Raw genomic sequence first — 15,413 nt, 5'->3', positions numbered from 1 at the left:
GAGTTCGCATGCCACAACTAAGGAGCCGGTGAGCTGCAACTAAGGAGCCTGAGCCACAACTAAGGAGCCTGCCTGCCACTACTAAGACCCAGCAAAACCAAATAAAAATAAACAAATATTTTTCAAAACTTGTAAAAAAATAAAAATAAAAAAATAATAGAGCATGCTGATGATCTTACATATACACAAATGTTTATAGCGAGGCGTGGGTGGTTCCAACGTTTCAAAAGGCATCGTAATTTTCATAACATGAAGGTCAGTGGTGAGGCAGCAGGTTGCTGATACTAAAGGTACCACAGCATTTAAGGAAGAACTGCATAGGATAATTGTGGATGCAAAATATTTGCCAGAACACGTATGTAATGTCGATGAAATTAGCTTGTTCTGAAAACGTATGCCAGAGCATACATACATTCATCAGAAGTCTGAGACAATGCCAGGATTCAAGGCATTCAAAGACTATATAATGCCACTTTGGGGTAGAAATGTTGCAAGGTTCAAATTAGAGCTTTTTTTAATCTACCACTTGGAGAACCCTAGAGCATTCAGGAATATGAGAAAGCATATACTTCCCATTTATTGTTGCCATAACAGGAAAGCCTGGATGACATTAGCATTGTTTGAAAACAGGTTTTTGAACAGTTTTATTGTGCACACAAGAGAATGTTGTAGGCAAAACATTCAATTCAAGATTCTTCTGGAAGACAATGCTCCAAGGCATCCACATCATATCAGCGACATGACGTAAAGGTTGTGTATTTGCTACTGATCACAACGGTACTCATACAGTCAATGGACCAAGGTGCAATAGCTACATTCAGAGCATCCTATTTATGCCAAATGTTTGCATACGCTTTTGAACTGGCTGAATCTGGCCAAATGCTCTGAGAGATCTGGAAAAGTTTTCACATTGTAAATGCTATCCAGAGCATTGCTGTAGCATGGAAAGAAGTCACACAGCAATGCGTGAAGACATATGTGAACACATTCAAAAGATTCTGCTGCTGATGAAGTAGTAAGTAACAAGATACTAGTGCTTGAGAAGCAGCTAGAGTTGGACGTTGATGAAGAGGATATTCATGAGCTTGTTGGCGTCAAGGCTGAAGAGCTTTCCAATGAGGAGCTGATCAAACTGGAGGAAAAAAAGTTTAAAAGTTGGGGGACTTCCCTGGTGGTCCAGTGGTTAAGACTTCACCTTCCAAAGCAGGGGGTGTGGGTTTGATCCCTGGTCGGGGAGTTAAGATCCCACATGCCTCGCAGCCAAAAACACCAAAACATAAAACAGAAGCAATATTGTAACAAATTCAATAAAGACTTTAAAAAAAAAAAGTAAAGAAGTTGAGGCAAAAGAAGAAGAAGTTATACCCAAAGCACCAAGAAAGTTCATAGCAAAGAAACTGGCAGAGACATTTACTACCATGAGCAGGGGCATGTGGATATTAGAAGAAATGGACATCAATTACAAGAGGTTCTCAAGAGCTAACAGGCAGATACAGGATACTCTTATTTGCTGTAGAGAGATATGTAATGAAAAGAAGAAACAAACTGTACAGTCAAAACTTGAAAGCTTCCTGAATAATACTATGCCTGCTAAACCATCAGCAAGTATAGATGTCCTGATGCCTTCTATCAGCTATTCTCAAGCCTCATCAGGAGAGAAATTGATGACCCTGTCCCTGTAGCCTCCATATCATCCAGCAATTCATTTTAGTTCAATGCTTCAAACATTCTTCAGGCCTACTGCGCTTTCAGCTGTGTACCTTAATGGTGAGTATCCATATGACCATTCTGGTTTTCACTTTCAGTACAGTGGTCAATAAATTATATGAGATATTCAACATTTTAATATAAAAGTAGGCTTTGTGTTAGGTGATTTTGCCCATCTGTAGGCTAATGTAAGTGTTCTGGCTCATTTAAGGTAGGCTAGGCTGAGCTATGATATTCAGTAGGTTACTTGTATTACATGCAGTTTTGACTTAAAATATTTTCTTATTGATGAGTTTATTGGGACATAAATCCATCATAAGTCTAGGAAGATCTGTAATAGGAAAACATGAAAGTATAAATCTCACTGGTAAAAGTAAATATATAGTAAAATTCAGGATAATCTGTTATAAAGGTGGTGGTTAATCACTTGTAAAGCTAGTATGAAGGTTAAAAGACAAAAGTGGTAAAAAATAACTATAACTACAATAATTTGTTAAGGGATACACAGGATAAAAAGATGCAAATTGTGACATCAAAAACAAAATGTGGGTGGGGGAGAGTAAAAATCTAGAGCTTTAGAATGTGTTCAAACTTAAGTTGTTATCAATGTAGAATAGACCATTATAACTTGTTACAGGTAAGCTTCACAGTAACCACAAAGCAAAAACCTATAGTAGATACACAAAAGATAAAGGGATAAGAATCTAAACATACTACTACAGAAAATCATCAAATCACAAAGCAAGTGAGAGAAGAAAAAAGAAACAGAGGAACTACAAAACAGCAGGAAACAACGAACAAAACAGTACTAAATACAAACCCATCAATAATTATTTAAAAAATTTTTGTATGTATGTAAGTACAGTTGATTTTATTTAAGTTTCAGGTATACAGTATAGTGATTCACAGGGGTTTTTTTTGTTTTGTTTTTGGCCATGCCACATAGTATGTGGCATCTTAGTTACCGGACCAAAGATCGAACCCGTGACCCCTGCAGTGGAAGCGCAGAGTCTTGACCACTGGACCACCAGGGAAGTCCCAGACGTCTGTTTTTCAAAACCTACAAAGACCAGGGGAAAGCACGAATGCAGTCCCCCACTACCACAAATTATGCAGTCGAGTTTCCCATATTTGGGGAAATCGCAGGGGTCAGCACATCCGGAGTGCAATGGATAAGCCTTGCCCTGGGAAAACCACCTTCGTGATCATGCTATCTCCCCTGCCAGGTAAGTATGTGATTCACAATTTTTAAAGGTTATACTCCATTGATAGTTGTTATAAAATATTGGCTATATTCCTTGCGTTGTACAATATATCCTTGTAGCCTATTTATTTTATACATAGTAGTTTGTACCTCTTAATCCCCACCCTTATTTTTCCCCTCCCCACTTCCTTCTCCCCACTGGTAACCACTAGTTTGTTCTCTGTATCTGTGAGTCTGTTTCTTTTTGGTTATACTCACTAGTTTGTTTTATATTTTAGATTCTACATATAAGTGATATCGTACAGTATTTGTCTTTCTCTGTCTGACTTATTTCACTAAGCATAATACCCTCTAAGTTGATCCATGTTGCTGCAAATGGCAAAATTTCATTCTTTTTATGGCTAAGTAGTATTCCATTGTATATATTTATATATACCACATCTTCTTTATCCATTCATTGCTGATGACACTTAGGTTGCTTCTATATCTTGGCAATTGTAAATAATGCTGCTATGAACATTGGGATGCATATGTCTTTTCAAATTAGTGTCTTCATTTTTTGGATATATACCCAGGCGTGGACTTGCTGTGTGATATGGTAGTTCTCTTTTTATTTTTTTGAGAAAACTCCATACTGTTTTCCACATCCTCAACAACATTTTTTTTTAAATTTATTTATTTTTGGTCGCGTTGGGTCTTTGTTGCTGTGCGCGGGCTTTTTCTAGTTGCGGTGAGCAGGGGCTACTCTTAGTTGTGGCGCGCGGGCTTCTCATTGCGGTGGCTTCTCGTGTTGCGGAGCACAGGCGCTAGGTGTGCAGGCTTCAGTAGTTGTGGCACGTGGGCTCTAGAGCTCAGGCTCAGTAGTTGTGGCACACGGGCTTAGTTGCTCCACGGCATGTGGGATCTTCCCGGACCAGGGCTCGAACCCGTGTCCCCTGCATTGGCAGGTGGATTCTTAACTACTGTGCCACCAGGGAAGCCCAACATTTTTTATTTGTGTTCTTTTTGATGGTAGCCATTCTGACCATATGAGGTGATAATATCTCATTGTGGTTTTAATTTGCATTTCTCTGATGATTAACAATGTTGAACATCTTTTCATGTGCCTGTTGGCCATCTGTATGTCTTCTTTGGAAAAACGTCTATTCAGGTCGTCAGCCCATTTTTAAATCAGGTTGCTTGGTTTTTTGATGTTAAGTTGTATGAGCTGTTTTAATATTTTGGATACTAACCCCTTATCAGTCGTATCATTTGCAAATCTTTTCTCCTATTCAGTAGGCTGTCTTTTCATTTTGTCGATGGTTTCCTTTGCTGTGCAAAAGCTTTTAAGTTTCACTAGGTCCCATTTGTTTATTTTTGCTTTTATTTCCTTTGCTTTAGGAGACAGATCCAAAAAAATATATTGCTACGACTTATGTCAAAGAGTGTTCCGCCTATGTTTTCTTCTAGGAGTTTTATGGTTTCCAGTCTTACATTTAGGTCTTTAATCAATTTTGAGTTTATTTTTGTAAATGGTGATAGAGAATGTTCTAATTTCATTCTTTTATATGTAGCTGTCTAGTTTTCCCAGCACCACTTATTGAAGAGATTGTCTTTTCTCCATTTTATATTCTTTTTTAAAAAATATTTATTTATTTAATTTATTTTTTTGGCTGCATCGGGTCTTAGTTGCAGCACATGGGATCTTTGTTGTGGCATGGGTTCTTTGTTGTGGTGTGCAGGCTTCTCTAGTTGTGGTGCACAGGTTTTCTCTTCTCTAGTTGTGGCACGCGGGCTCCAGGGCACGTGGGCTCTGTAGTTTGCGGCACACAGGCTCTCTCGTTGAGGCGTGTGAGCTCAGTAGTTGTGGCACACGGGCTTAGTTACCCTGGGGTGTGTGGGATCTTAGTTCCCCGACCAGGGGTGGAAACCGAGTCCCTTGCATTGGAAGGCGGATTCTTTACCACTGGACCACCAGGGAAGTCCCTCTCCATTTTATATTCTTACCTCCTTTGTCGTAGATTAATTGACCATAAGTGCATGGGTTTATTTCTGGGATTTCTATCCCGTTCCATTGATCTATATCTTACACTTATACACAAAATTAACTCAAAACGGATCAAAAACTTGAACATTAGACCTGAAACCATAAAACTCCTAGAAGAAAACATAGGTGGTAAGCTTCTTGACATCTGTCTTGGTGATGTTTTTTTTTGGATTGACACAAAAAGCAAAGGTAACAAAAGCAAAAATAAATAAACGAGACTACATCAAACTAAAAAGCTCCTGCACAGTAAAGGAAACCATCAACAGAATTAAAAAGCAGCATACCAAATGGGAGAAAATGTTTGCAAATCATGTGTCTGATGAGGGGTTAATATCCAAAGTATAAAAAGAACTCATACAATTCAATAACAACAAAACAAAACAAATAATATAATTTTAAAATGGGCACAGGATCTGAATAGACATTTTTCTAAAGAAGACATACAGATAGCCAACAAGTACATGAAAAAGTGCTTAACATCACTAATCATCAGGGAAATGAAAATCAAAACCACAATGAGATATCACCTCACACCTGTTAGAATGGCTGTCATCAAAAAGACAAGAAATAACAAGTGTTAGTGAGGATTAAAGGAAAGGGAACCCCTGTGCACTGTTAGTGGGAATATAAATTTGTGCAACCAGTATGGAAAATAGTATGGAAGTTACTCAAAAAATTAAAAGTAGAATTACCATATGACCCAGCAAGTCCACTTCTGGGTATTTATCCGAAGAAAACAAAAACACTCACTCAAAGATACATGCACCCCTATGTTTATTGCAGCATTATTTACAATAGCCAAGATATGGAAGAAACTCATGTCCATATATTCTGTATATTCATTACACACACACACACACACACACACACACACACACACACACACACAACGGAACATTATTCAGCCATAGAAAAAGAAGGAAATCTGGCCATTTTTGACAATATGGGTGGACTTTGAGGGCATAATGTTAAGCAAAATAAGTCAAACAGAGAAAGACAAGTACTGTATGATCTCACTTATATGTGGAATCTAAAAACAAAAAAACAATCAAACAAAAAAACTCCCAAGCTCACAAATACAAAGAATAGGGGTTGGGCGGAGGTGCAGAATGGGTAAAAAAGTACAAAATCCCAGCTGTAAGATGCGTAAGTCATGGGGATGTTATGTACAGCAGGGTGACTATGCTAAGTAATACTGTATTGTACATTTGAAGGTTGCTAAGAGAATAAATCTTAAAAGTTTTCAACACAAGAAAAAAATGTTGTAACAATATATGGTGATGGATGTCAACTAGAGTTATTGTGGTGGTCATTTTGCAGTATACAGAAATATCTCATCACTGTGTTATATACCAGACACTAATATAATTTTATATGCCATTTATATCTAAATTGTAAAAAGTCAACAGAATAAAAAGAATAGATACATGTATATGTATAACTGAATTACTTTGCTGTACACCTGAAACTAACATAATATTGTTAATCAACTATGCTCCGATATAAAATAAAAATTTTTTAAAGTCAACAGAATATATTCTGTTACTACTTTGAAGATAATGTGCCCTTTTTTCTTTGTCTTATTTTAAGATTTTTTTCATTGTCTTTGATGTTTAACAGTTTGATATGCTATGCCTATGTATATTTTTGTTTCCATTCATCCTGCTTGGGATTCACATAATGTCATAAGTGCATTTTTTTTTGTCTTGTCAGCTTTGGAATTTTTCAAGCATTATCTCTTAAAGAAAAGATCACCCTTATACACGCTCACATCTCTCTAAGATATGTTATGTATACATCTGATGTTTTCACTGTGTACAATGTGACTATTTTTTATGTGAATTTTCACTCTTCTTTTTCTCTGTATATGCTTCAATCTAAATATTTTTCATTAGCCTTACAGTTCACTAATTCTCTCTTTTGCTGTGTCTAATTTCCTATTAAACCTATCTATTACATGTCTAATTTCAGTTATCATATCAGTCAATTCTAGAATTCCTACTGGAGTCTATCGATTCAATTCTTTGATGGTTTTTTCCATCTCTCTGTCTCTCTCTTTTCCTCTCTTTTCTTAAGCACATAAATAATAGCTCTTTTTCAGTCCTTGTCTGATAATTCCATTATTTGGCTTAACTTTGGTCTATTTATATTGTATGTTTTTTTTCTTCTTGGTCTTCAGCCATACAGTCCTATATTTTGGCATGCCAGGTAATTTTCAATTAAATGCTAGACACTGTATGAAAAAAAGTATAGAAGATCTAGATGATACTGTCTTCCTCTCAAGAGGATACACACCCTCCTTTGCAAGGCAGATAGAATAGCAATTGATTATCTTAATCCAGTCAGAGACTTAGCTACTCAAGGAAAGTTTTGACAGTTTTGTTTATCTCTGATTTTTTTTTGCAAATCTCTAATTTGTCTAAAACAAAGCAAAGTTGGTTGCCTCAGCTTTATAATGCCTTCAGACAGATGTTTTATGTATTATAACTGCCTTTTCTAGCTGTTCTCAGTGGAACAGTTGGTTTGCCACATGCTACTCCTTTATTACTGCATACCTCTTTTGTGCACTATAGCAATATTTCAGAAAAAAATTAAATTTTTGTAGTGATAACCAATACACTCATTTGATTACATTTTAATGGAAAAAAGCTGTAATTTTTATCTGAGCTCAAAATATTTTTTTAACATCTCTATTGGAGTATAATTGCTTTACGATGGTGTGTTAGTTTCTGCCAAAATATTTTTATTGTGTCCAATTGCTCGCGGGCCATCTTGATATATCATAGGTACCTAAGAAGTATCCAGCTGAACTCTATGCTTTTCTTCCTCTCTTCCAGGTTTAAGGAGACCAAAGAAGTGTAAAAATTAATTTCAGGGCAGAAGACCTGAATAGACATTTTTCCAAAGACGACATAGAGATGGCTAATAGGCACGTGAAAAGATTCTCAACATCACTAATCATTATAGAAATGTAAATAAAAACCACAATGAGATATCACCTTACACCTGTCTGAATAGCTATCATCAAGAAGTCTACTACAAATAACAAATGCTGACAAGGAGAAAAGGGAACCCTCATGCATTGTTGGTGGGGATGTAAATTGGTGCAGCCATTGTGGAAAACAGTATGGCAGTTTCTCAAAAAACTAAAAATAGAACTACTGTATGACCCAGCAATTCCACTCCTGCGTATATATCCAAAGAAAACAAAAACATTAATTCAAAAAGATACATGCATCCCAGTGTTCATAGCAGCATTATTTACAACAGCCAAGATACGAAACAACCTAAGTGTCCATCGATAGATGAATGGATAAAGAAGATGTGGTATATGTATACACAACGGAATACTACTCAGCCATAAAAAAAAGAATAAAATTCTGCCATTTGCACCAACATGGATGGACCTAGAGGGTATTATGATTAGTGAAATAAGTTAGAGAAAGACAGATACTCTGTTATCACTTATATGTAGAATCTAAGAAATAAAACAAACGAATGTATATAACAAAACAGAAACAGATACAGTAAGTCCCCTACATACAAATGAGTTCTGTTCCGAGAGCACGTTCATAAGTCCAATTTGTTTGTAAGTCCAACAAAGTTAGCCTAGGCACCCAACTAACATGATCAGCTATATAGTACTGTACTGTAATAGGTTTATAATACTTTTCACACAAATAATACAGAAAAAAACAAACACAAAAAATAAAGAAAAAAAATTTAACCTTACAGTACAGTACCTTGAACAGTACAGTAGTACAGTATAACAGCTGGCGTACAGGGGCTGTCATCAAGTGAACAGGCAAGAAGAGTTACTGACTGGAGGAGGGAGAGGAGGTGGGAGATGGTAGAGCTGAAGGTTCGTCAGCAATAGGAGATGGAGGGCAAGCTGCAATTTCACTCATGCCTGACACTGATGGAACACATGTTCGCATCTCTGAAAGTTCACAACTTGAAGGTTCGTATGCAGGGGACTTACTGTATAGAGAACAAACTAGTGGTTACTAGTGGGGAGAGGGAGGGTGGAGGGGCAAGATAGGGGTATGGGATTCAGATGTACAAACTACTATGTATGAAATAAATAAGCAACAAGGATATATTGTACAGCATGAGAAATATAGGCATTATTTTGTAATATCTTTAAATGGAGTATAATTATAAAAAATTAAATTACTATATTGAACACATGAAACTAATAAAATATTGTAAATTATACTTCAATTTTAAAAGAATTAAAAAAAATTATCTGCTTGCTTTATTTCATTAGGAAAACATGCATTTGTGTCTTACATTTTTTTTCCTCTGAGGCATTTTATTTGCACATATGCATTACATCCCTAGAAAAAGAATCCAAGGATTTTCCCTCCTGTGTGTTTTCGTCTTGCTTCTTATGGTCCATGATGCCAGCTGAGGTTGTCAGTACAATGAAACCAAACTGACGGGACGGGAGCAGCTTATTCTGCCATTTTTCTAGATCTTTGAGTCGCACATCAAATCTGGGGCTGATCACGCCACACTTATTTAGCCTGCCTGTGAGGTTCACAACAATCTTCCCATCCCTGTGATCATCGGTGATTTCAAATTCGCCAAAGTAACCATGCTTCATCGTCACAGTTAGAAACCTGACAATGACTTCGGAGCACGGCCTAATAAGAACCTGGCATCTGCCTCTCTTTTCAGCATTGTTGATACTGTTGAGAGCATCAGCCAGGACATTCATGCGCACCGTTATGGCAGCATGGAAAGACGGCGAAAGGAGCTGTGTCTTACATTTGTAATAGCAAGCAAACATCTACCAGGCAATAGCTCAGAAAAGCTTCATGCAAAAGTTAAGTTTGAAAAGATGCAACATATCATGGTTGATGAAGCTAAGAATTTCCACACTGACAACAGAGACTACTATGAGGAAAAAAATCACTAAAAGGACAAAGAATTGCCCAGGAATAGTTTTTTGGTTTTCTTGGACTACTTTCTGTAAATTTGCACCACTTGGATTACAGGGGCCTCCCCACTTCTTAGCCTAGCATTCAGGAAGAGAATACACCAGAGTGGTTTGCAATGAGATCCAAAAGCCAAGTACCTACAAAGAGCAGTGCAGGACGTCAGAGGAAATTCTCCACCTAACATCCCTCCTGACTCTCTGGGGGTTTCCTGGGCTCAGGGTGTGGATGGCACTTTAGAGATTAGAGTGAATTGTATTTGGAACATGAGGAGATCCATGTGGCAGAGCTATGCCAGTTCTTTTTTAAAAAGGATCACTCCCCGCAAGGGGTTTGTGTTTTAATAAGCACAGCAGATGAAACTCCTTAAAGAAATGAGGAAGCAAAGGGTGTAGTCCAGAGCAACAAGGCATCTGAGGGGCTGGATGAGCACATCAGGTTGAACAGTGTCGTCTGGTTTTCAAACTTGGGAAGGAAGGTCATGTTTGAGATCACTCCAAGCGTGGCTGAGACAACTATTGTACAGAATCTTATGCTCTCTCCAGCATGTGTTTCCAATATGGAAACACAGCTGTATATTCTGAAGGATAACTGATTGGAAGGCCCCCTGTCTAAGAAGAAACTCTGCCTGTGTGTGAAACTAGCTGTTCTAGGTGCTGGGAATCCCGTGGCAGATGCGAACTGGAATCTGTGAACAAAGGAGTACAAAGAATGGCAAAGCACGAAAAGTGGTAATATGGTTGTAAAATGGGCAGTCTTTTTTTAAAAGCCTCGCTTTACTCTCCTCCCTCCTGCTAATTTTCAGTCATTGTTCCCATGGATCAAATCAACCAGAATTTAGCTGGCAAGGGAGCCCATTAATGTCATCCAGTCAGCCTCCCGGGGTCCAGAAGAGGATGGAGAATGGATCCCAGAGGGACAAATGGAAGATGTTCACAACACACCTTCTCATCTACTCTTATCCTTCTTGTGGGTGAAGGGTTAATGTCCCCAACACAGTAACTGAAGCTGCCCTCCCATGGTGTCAATTCAGTCAGATGTTCATCTGAAACCAAAAATGTCAGCCATCCCCAATCTTATCAGGCCACAGGGGAGAGGGGAGAAAGAAACATCAAAGAAACAATGATGTTTTTGTGCTAAACATCAATTAGCACAAAACCTAACTGCTGCTGTCCCACTTCTGGAGCTGACCTCAGGCTTCGGTTGGTAATTACAGCAGTCTTCCTTCTCCCACCAACTCCTCCAAGTTCTGCCCACCTCAGTTGGACGGGAGTCTTTACGTCATGGGGTTAAACTTTTATTCCTGTAGATTCTTAGTCCTTGAAGGTCTCTCATTCCAGCCCAAAGACTGTTGCTGACCTAGAGGAGTTCCCTCTGGCATTGTCTTGCAGGGTTACCCCTGAGTGGGGCAGAGGGCAGCAACCATCCATTCTGGTTGAGTCCAGTGCTGTGAGTGGAGGGAAAGGCAGTGAAACAGTGGATGGAGATACCATGGGAGTCTGAGCTGCCTGCTTTTATAGCATGTTTTTGTCTTGCAGACCCGCTTGTGCCCAGTCTCATACATATGAATTCTATTTTATGATGAAAATTCTACTGTGCACCTTCACTGTGTGATTTAGTGGATCAGATGACCCCTAGGATGTGATGGGATCTCAGGTCATCAGGTCACACAGTTACTTGGTGCCCCATGGTCAGACACGCAGTCTCAACAGGGCCCTGTGGGAAGCCAGATACTGATTTCACATGGACAACACTTGCTGGCAGAAGAGAGCATGGTCTTCCTCCAAAGCCTTGGGGGTTGTTATTGGGGCTTGTTAGAGGCTTTCTTCAGAACTCTGTCTTCTACAGAGCCTTCCATTCCCATTGGGTCTGCTGGGTCATCATGTGAAAATGGCTGGGCATCCTCACTTTGGACCTGCTACAGAGTACTGTCCTCTGGCAGCCTTACTGGTTACCAGAAAGTAGATTAGAGCTGCATGTCTGAAATTCAGAGAAACCAACCAAGCATGGAGCTTCCCTCTTTGTAGTGGGCAGTGAACAGTGCTGTAATTCACTTCTTGGTTTTTACCCAAAGAGGTTCAAAACTTATGTCCACAGAAAGACCTACACACGGATGTTTATATGGAAGCTTTATTTATAACTGCCAAATCTTGGAAGCAACCAAGATGTCCTTCCACACCAGTGCCCTTCCCTTAGTGGAAGAGATTTGGTGCGATTGTAGAGTTAATCGGCATTGAACTCAACAACCCTACCGGTCAGGCCCTTGGCATGGTGCTCAGCCATATCTGCCCTGAAATTATATGGGATGAGTGACTTCTCCAAGGCTTTTTTGGTTTTCCGTGGATCTCCTCAGTGGGATAGTTTTGCTCTCAGTCTCAATTTTTCATTGTCTATCCTTCCTAGAGCTATCAGAAAAAGGCAATTTACTCCACAATCTTTGTAATTACTGTTGTTGCCATAGAAACTAAAAGCCATAGTCACCCCAATGCCTTGCCCTCCAACTTTACTTCATCCTATGCCACTCCTGATGATGATGCCACTGTGTGTGTGTGTGTGTGTGTGTGTGTGTGTGTGTGTGTGTTTGTGTGTATTAACTATTAACAGGTAGCCTGAAAGGATACCCACTGAAGTCATGATGGTTTTTGCTGCTGGGGAGAAGGGAGAGAAATTAGGTGGGGAAGAGAAGAAAGAGGAGTTCAGATTTTGCTAAGGTATGTTATTTCTTTTATTTAAAAAAAAGCTTAAAGCAAATATGAAAAAATATTAAAACTTATAAATCCTAGGTGGCAAGGAGTCATTGTATATATATATATATTTTTTACTTTCTGTGATTTTCAAATTTTACTCCTCCCCATTCCTCATGCATCATATTCATTTTGATCATGAGGGACTTATCCCAGGATACAGGATGATAGAAAACTAAGAAAGTAATTCATAAAACTGTTACGTCAACAGGTAAAGACATACATACATGACAAAATCATATCAGTAAATGCCCCAAATTATTACATTACACAAAATGCAAAAGTCATAAAAAGCAAAAGCTGCCTTTTTCACATCTGTGTTCCCCTGACACTCATTTGCCCTTCCCTGGAGCCAAACGCTACTGCAATTTTTTTTTAGGATACTTCCAAAGATATTTAATGCATTTGCAAACACATCCTTATATCAATTCTAGAAGCAAAAGATAGACTTTTTTCTGCATGTTGCTTTGTTCACCATACAATATACCTTAAAGATGGTCCCACATCCTATACTACAAAGCTACAGTAATCAAGACAGTATGGTACTGGCACAAAAACAGAAATATAGATCAATGGAACAGGATAGAAAGCCCAGAGATAAACCCATGCACATATGGTCACCTTATCTTTGATAAAGGAGGCAAGAATATACAGTGGAGAAAAGACAGCCTCTTCAACAAGTGGTGCTGGGAAAACTGGATAGGTACCTGTAAAAGTATGAAATTAGAACACTCCCTAACACCATACACAAAAATAAACTCAAAATGGATTAAAGACCTAAATGTAAGGCCAGACACTATAAAACTCTTAGAGGAAAACATAGGCAGAACACTCAATGACATAAATCACAGCAAGATCCTTTCTGACCCAGCACCTAGAGAAATGGAAGTAAAAACAAAAATAAACAAATGGGACCTAATGAAACTTAAAAGCTTTTGCACAGCAAAGGAAACCATAAACAAAACCAAAAGACAACCCTCAGAATGGGAGAACATATTTGCAAATGAAGCAACTGACAAAGGATTAATCTCCAAAATTTACAAGCAGCTCATGCAGTTCAATATCAAAAAAACAAACAACCCAATCCAAAAATGTGCAGAAGACCTAAATAGACATTCCTCCAAAGAAGAGATACAGATTGCCAACAAACACATGAAAGAATGCTCAACATCATTAATCATTAGAGAAATGCAAATCAAAACTACAATGAGATATCATCTCACACCAGTCAGAAGGGACATCATCAAAAAATCTACAAACAATAAATGCTGGAGAGGGTGTGGAGAAAAGGGAACCCTCTTGCACTGTTGGTGGGAATGTAAATTGATACAGCCACTATGGACAACAGTATGGATGTTCCTTAAAAAACTAAAAATAGAACTACCATACGACCCAGCAATCCCACTACTGGGCATATACCCTGAGAAAACCACAATTCAAAAAGAGTCATGTACCAAAATGTTCGTTGCAGCTCTATCTACAATAGCCAGGACATGGAAGCAACCTAAGTGTCCATCAACAGATGAATGGATAAAGAAGATGTGGCACATATATACAATGGAATATTACTCAGCCATAAAAAGAAACGAAATTGAGTTATTTGTAGTGAGGTGGATGGACCTAGAGTCTGTCATACAGAGTGAAGTAAGTCAGAAAGAGAAAAACAAATACCGTATGCTAACACATATATATGGAATCTAAGAAAAAAAAAAAAAAAGGTCATGAAGAACCTAGGGGCAAGACAGGAATAAAGACACAGACCTACTAGAGAATGGACTTGAGGACACAGGGAGGGGGAAGGGTAAGCTGTGACAAAGTGAGAGAGTGGCATGGACATATATACGCTACCAAACGTAAAATAGATAGATAGAGGGAAGCAGCAGCATAGCACAGGGAGATCAGCTCCGTGCTTTGTGACCACCTAGATGGGTGGGATAGGGAGGGTGGGAGGGAGGGAGACGCAAGAGGGAAGAGATATGGGAACATATGTATATGTATAACTGATTCACTTTGTTATAAAGCAGAAACTAACACACCATTGTAAAGCAATTATACTCCAATAAAGATGTAAATAAATAAATAAATAAATAAATAAATAAATAAAGATGGTCCCACCTCAATATGTATAGAGAGCTCTATTCTTTTATGGCTTCATGGTATTACAATATGTTGATATGTCATTAAGTTATTCAACCCTTTTGGGTGGATATTTACTATTTTGTAGTCTTCTATTAGATATAAAGTGAAATTCAGTTACCTGCACAGAAGTCATTTCAAACATGTTTAACCATATATGTAGAATAAATTCCTAAAAGAGGAATTGCTAGGTAAAGGGATATGTGCATTTGAAATTTTGATAGCTACTGCCAGATTGTTGTTGATAGAAGTTGTACTACTTTATGACAATATACAAAAGTGCTTTTTCCCTACCAAATGGTAAAACAATTAAGTTTGAACTTAATGATTCTGTCAATCTAATAAGTGAAAAAGAGTGATATCCTGTTGTAGTTTTTAACTGATGATTCTATATCATGACCAAAGTTTCCATAAATTTAGGAACTATTTTAAATTCCTTTTCTGTGTTCTTCTGCCTGTTCACATCTTTGGCCATTTTTCTTTGGGGATGTTATTTTTTTTTTCTCTTAGATTTGTAGAAACTTTTTTTTTACAATTAGGAGTTAACTATTGTCTTTGGGTGGCACAGTGGTTAAGAATCTGCCTGCCAATGCCAGGGACACGGGTTCGAGCCCTGGTCCGGGAAGATTCCCACATGCCGCGGAGCAACTAAG

At 38.2% G+C, this 15,413-nt stretch overlaps 1 non-coding gene and 1 pseudogene across 1 annotated transcript; both read right to left on the bottom strand.

Annotated features, from left to right (window-relative positions):
- Positions 1–2,777: 2,777 nt before the first annotated feature.
- On the bottom strand, positions 2,778–2,941 carry LOC133080976 (U1 spliceosomal RNA). The gene has a single exon (XR_009698653.1). It is a non-coding gene; the product is annotated as a U1 spliceosomal RNA (small nuclear RNA).
- A 6,290-nt stretch (positions 2,942–9,231) lies between these two features.
- Positions 9,232–9,662, bottom strand: LOC133080149 (small ribosomal subunit protein uS8-like; annotated as a pseudogene).
- Between the last annotated feature and the right edge of the window lie 5,751 nt (positions 9,663–15,413).

Source organism: Eubalaena glacialis, chromosome 19 (genome assembly GCF_028564815.1).
Source record: "Eubalaena glacialis isolate mEubGla1 chromosome 19, mEubGla1.1.hap2.+ XY, whole genome shotgun sequence".
NCBI lineage: Eukaryota > Metazoa > Chordata > Mammalia > Artiodactyla > Balaenidae > Eubalaena > Eubalaena glacialis.
This window is presented reverse-complemented; position numbering and strand designations above follow the sequence as displayed.